The sequence below is a fragment of the Choloepus didactylus genome, chromosome 6, assembly GCF_015220235.1.
Source record: "Choloepus didactylus isolate mChoDid1 chromosome 6, mChoDid1.pri, whole genome shotgun sequence".
Lineage (NCBI taxonomy): Eukaryota > Metazoa > Chordata > Mammalia > Pilosa > Megalonychidae > Choloepus > Choloepus didactylus.
The window spans coordinates 28,421,394-28,427,305 of record NC_051312.1 but is presented as its reverse complement, the minus strand read 5'-3'; the positions used below and the strand labels follow the sequence as shown (position 1 = coordinate 28,427,305).

The following is a 5,912-nucleotide window of genomic DNA, read 5'->3' as shown; positions in this document are numbered from 1 at the left end:
GGTGAGAAAACATCATCTGATGATGACTTGATTTGGAAACTTTTCACAGCCTCAAATCTATTAAGCCTGTAGGCTAATAATTCTCACTGTTAATAAACAACCCATTTTATGGTATCTGCTTTTAGCAGTCTGGCAAACTAGAATGGTCACTATATTAATAGGGACTGCTGGCTATAGAGTAGGGGTAAAGATTAAAGTCCAGTTGGCAGAAACACTGCCTTATTCCTGTAAAATGTTTTATTTTTAAAATTTTTCCTTTCCAAAATTCTGTGAGGTTTCTATTATTGTCTTCATTGGGCAGATTAGTTAACCAAGACTGAGGAACTTTAAGGTCTTAAATTTTAAACTTAAAGTATCATTACTTCCAACTATTTGCTATTAATCTCTTAAAAAACCTTCCTACCCCCTAGTTTCTTCATTGCATTCTTTACTTCTGCATTTCTCAGTGTATAAATCAGGGGATTTAACATGGGGGTGACAATGGTGTAAAAGACAGCCACCATCTTATCCTCTGAAAAGGTAGTATCAGGGCGCATGTACATGAAAGTACAGGGACCGAAAAAGATGATGACCACAGCAATGTGGGAGCCACAGGTAGACAGAGCTTTGTGCCTGCCCTCTGCTGAATGATTTCTTAGGGACACCAGGATGACAGTATAGGAGATTAGCAAGATAAGAAAGCTTCCCAGAGCTATGGTTCCACTGTTGGCTGTCACAACACCACCAATAACATATGTGTCTGTGCAGGCAAGTTTCAGCAGAGGGTGGACATCACAAAAGTAGTGATCAATCTCATTGGGTCCACAAAAGGGTAGCTGGACCAGCAGAGCCACTTGGATAATGGAGTGTATGAACCCACCTATCCAGGCCCCCAGCAACATTGTATAACATCTCTTCCGGTCCATAATGGTCATATAGTGTAGGGGTTTCCAGATGGCCACATAACGATCATAGGCCATCACAGTAAGAATGAAGATCTCAGTACAACCAAAGAAATGTACCCCAAAGAGTTGCAACATACACCCCACATAGGAGATAGCTTTTGTCTTGGCTAATAGGTCTGTAATCATCTTGGGAGCTGTCACTGAGGAGTAACAAATGTCCACAAAAGACAAATAGTTGAGGAAAAAATACATAGGTGACTTGAAAAGTTGCCAGTGCAAACTGTCAGCATGATGAGGAGGTTTCCAAGAAGAATGACTGTGTAGAAGATAGAAAACATCATGAAACAAACTTTTGCAACCACTGGGCTTTGAGAAAGACCCCAGAAAATGAATTCAGTAACATTGTTTATCTTTTCCATGTGATTAATACACCAGGGTAAATCCCAAGAGATGATTAAATTATCTGAAAGAAAAACACAAATGGACCAACACCATTATTTCTAATGCAGAACACATAGGTATTCAAAGTTGTTAACGGAAAATGTGTACTTACTGCTGCTTGGCACAAATACCCAAAAATTTGAAGTATGTATATTCTGATCATCTTGTCTCCATACAAAAGGCAATTCATTGTCTTCAGATCAGGAAATGAAGTCCAGAGAGAAAAAAAAAAAAAAACAACCTCTAAGTCACCCACTTAAGGGTTCTACCTCCCTAACCTTTCTTGAATTTTATTCATCTGTTTTTTCCTCAACATTTATTTAGTTTGTTTTCTATAAAGACACTCAACGTAATTTTGAAACAAGCTTGTGTTGGGGATATGGCAATATTTCTATATCTGGAAAAGTTCACTTCTTGTTTGATGCCAAAAAGAGAACTTAAGCCTTCATTTTCCCTTCTGAACCCAGCCATGCCTTGTCACTGCATCAGTGAGGACTCTGGTAGCTAAGACCGAGTGATTTCTGCAGTTCTCCTACTTATGAAATTCAGGTTTTTGTGTACATCAGATTATGCTCTCCAATTTTATCTCAAGCTTTTTGCTGTCAGAAGGTGGTACAGTACAGTAAAAACAGAACCAAAATTATGCAAACAAAATATATAGAAACCTGATTAACTGGGCCATAATCTTGGTTGAATAATTTAAATTCATGGGGCTTTGGTTTTCCCATGTGTTAAATGAGAGAGTTTTAATTCCACTTTCAACTCTATCATCCTAAGAGTTATTTATAGCATAGTATTTAACTTGTCAGCCTGTAATAATCATATAATTATCATAAAGATGTAGAGATAAGAATAGATAAAACAGTAAAAGATAGCTGCTAGAGACAAAGCAAGAACTGTTTGATATGAAAGCCAGGGAATTGAATTCCAAGGTAATTTCTTCATCTTCAAACTGTGCATGTTTGAGTGCTTACCAGCTTTATTTTGTTTTGGTCTTTCAATCATTTGTCTTTTGACTTTAAAAAACAGAAGGAAAAATCCTACCCTTTACCTGCACCACTCCTTCATGCATTCTTCTAACTCTTCTAGTTTCATGCTAGCTTGTATTAGCTATCTCATTTTGTGTGAATTGCATTTCTGGAAAAGATCACTAATGAAATATAATTTAAATTGTTCTAGGAAAATTTAGTAGTGGTATTTCATGTTCACTTGGTGGGGGTCACTGTAGTGTCTGGGTGGAAATAGTTTGTGGAATAGTTTTGATTAAAGGCAATTTCATCTTGATTCCTCAAATCAAGCTATAGACATAAAAAGTTTTCCCTAATTATGGAATATGCTCTGATTACATAGTATCTTTGATAATCTTTTGAAATTTTATCCATTTGTGGGCACATCTCTGCAACATCCCAGTCAAATTTAGTGACAGTAGTTATTACTGAACTCCGTGCTCTCAGCTACCCTTTTGCAGCAACCCTATGTCTCAAAATTCCAGCTTTGGAGAAACTGTATGGCTGTATGTTTTCACATCTACAAATTAGCGTGAGTGGAGCTACAGCTGTGCCTCTCATTATGCAATGCAAAATAATAATAATGATAGTGATAATGTAGTAATAATTCATATTTAAAGCTTGAGCACATCCCTCTGCTTTTACATGTTGAGCTCCCCTTTGCTTTTACTTCTGAATTAAGAAAAAGTACTATTCCCCACTGAGAGAACACTTCATTTTAAGGGAGCTCAAATCATAGCAATTTGACATCTGTGAATCTTGTTTGAATTTCATTGGTCAGAAACTTAGTATTTGTGTGCTGAATTGAGTTGTGGCACCATTTTCCATACCTCAAGGTCCTAGAGGATTCCTGCTTCCTCCTTGAATAAAGATCCCACTCAAAGGATTCCTTCTTCCCCTTTCTGATCTCCTCAAATCTGATGCAGCCTCACTTTCCTTTGAAATGATAAAGCTTATGATTGGCATTGCCTTATTCATTTGCATGCTACTCTATCTCATAGTCAAGAATGGATACACTTTATTATCTTATTAGCATTCTGTTAATAATTTTACTCTCTCCTTCTTCTGAGAATAGTAACTTGCAAATGTATCACACATACTTCAGATATAACAGTTTAATTGAATTCCTTTTTTTTCCCATAAAACTTACCTATAGTTAAATTAGTATTTAGGAGAAAAAAATCTCACCAGTGTTTTCCAGGGCTTCAGTTTTGCTTTATTTTTTTATCTGTTCCTGATATAATTTGAGAGCAGCTGTTAAAAAATAAAATAGGAATGCTGCCTAAAGAATTCCTTTATGAATAATTAGTGCTAGAGAATGTCTTACTCCACAAACTCAGGGACTGGTAGGAGTCAGCCTTTGTTGGTCTTTGTTCTCTCTCTCACTTAATGACATCTACAATTTCATGGGTTCTTTGACAATAGGTCTTCTTTTCTCTACTTCTTGAAGGTCTTTTTAAGAGAATGATGCAAAATGATAATGACCTTGGGGAAAGCCTTTCCCCAAAGTCTCCCTCCATCATTGGAACCAAATCATAGACTTATAACAAGCTTTAATCTCCTTGTCTTTTCACTTAAAAAAAAATAAATAAAAGTATATCTTTTCTTGACATTTAAAATCCAATCATTTTTCACATTAAGGGCTTTAACACTAACCTAAAACATTTCGATAAATGTGATTTATGAGATTTTTATATTGTATATCTTACATATGAAGCTAATGTAAAAATCACAATCTCTGTTTTGGGGATATTTAGGTGTTGAATTTGAATTGTGTCACTCCTTTAAAAAGTTCTGTTTCATTTGAAAATAGTGGATTCAATAGTGCTACTGGGGTTCACTGCTTTTCTTCTTAATTGGGTCTTTGCTGATTTCTGGAGAAAGAAACAGGAAGATATTTCTGTCCAGCCTATACGTGGAATTGATTGTTGTGTAGGATTTAATTCTTCCTTTTACTTTTTGAGAGTAAACCTTTAAGGTTGATTTTGATCATCCATATTCAATTCCTATTACTATTCACTCTTTTTCCCTTATTCTGGTTTTTCTTTGTATCCCTTCCTACTGTCATCTCCCCTTCTTCTTCTTTTATTACCCAATATAGAAACATCATATAAATGAGGTGTTGTTCACACTCAGTCTCTAAGGTTAGCAGAGAAAATGAGTTAAAATGGAAGGGCTGAAGTGAAGGAGCAGTTTGTGATCAGGGTGGTAGAAACACTCAATATAATTTATCTAGTGTATTAGTTTCTTATTTTTGCTGTATCAGAAGTCCTAAATAGTTCTCACTGTACTATAATCAAGGTGCTGTCAGGGCTGTGTTCCTTCCAAAGTCTCTGGGGAGAATCCATTTCCTTGCTTTTTTCCCTCTTCTAGAGGCCACCTGCATTCCTTGGTTCATAGCCTCTTCCTACATCTCCAAAGCCAGCAGCCTAGCATCTTTAAATCTCTCCCTGATTCTGCCCTCCTCTTTAACTTTCCCCTTCCACTTTAAAGAACTGTTGTGATTATATTAGGCTATGGGGATAATCTAGGATAATCTCCCTATTTTAAAGTCAGCTGATAAGCAAACTTAATTTTTCCTTGTCATATCACATAGCATGAGTTTCCAAAGATTAGGATGTGGACATCTTTCTGGGCCACTATTCTGTTTACTCCATGTAGTTAGTTAGTTGATTAGGTGGCAAATTCAGTCTGTCTTCTTTTTCACCAAATTACAAAATGCTGTTTACAGTCTAGGCCTTTTCCAATATGTTCTGGAAAATTGCTAGAACCTATATGAAAATAATTTATTATTAATATTCATATCTTATACAATCTGCAGGAATTTGAGTAAGGGAGAGATACCAGATAGAATAATCTTCTCAAGGATGGAAAAAGATAGTCATTTGTTCTATGCATAGTTGAAAAATATGCATTTTTCTAATGATATCAAGGTCTAGCTAGAAAGCAAGATACCCTGCCAGTATAGATTATACATTTACATCTGTCAGAACCTAAAATAAATCTAGATCAGAAATATTTATAGTAATTACCAAACCTCTTTTTTTTTTTTTTGGGCATTCTTAGAGACTATTTACAAAGCTGGTGACTTCTGTGTTTATTGATATGCATATTTCCATGAAAGCAGTATGTATAAAAAAGAAATAAAAGAGTAGAATAAATAAAGAAAATGTATATATAATGTTTAGATACATGGATTTAAAAGAATTAAGGTCTATCCTGTGGAACACAGCTAAAGCCTTTTGATTAATAGTCCTCATCATCTATAACAACATTTAAATGAATGCTTCCCAATTGAAAAGAAAATTTATCAATTTTAAAAATATTTTTTCACATAGAAAAGTTTCTGTGTATTCTTTAACTATATTTGTAAATATATTGTGATTAACTAGGGACTTTCAGGGTATCAATAGGTATCATAAAAAAGGTTTACTTTATATATATATATATATATATATATATATATATATATAATGAATTTGTATAAAACTTCAAATTAAATCTTTTCAAACTTGGTATATGAGAATCTGAGCTTTGTTCTGTGAACATAACTTTTAATGTCACTTTTTATATCTGATAT

At 34.7% G+C, this 5,912-nt stretch overlaps 1 pseudogene; it reads right to left on the bottom strand.

Annotated features, from left to right (window-relative positions):
• Positions 1-386: 386 nt before the first annotated feature.
• On the bottom strand, positions 387-1,303 carry LOC119537842 (annotated as a pseudogene).
• Positions 1,304-5,912: the final 4,609 nt, after the last annotated feature.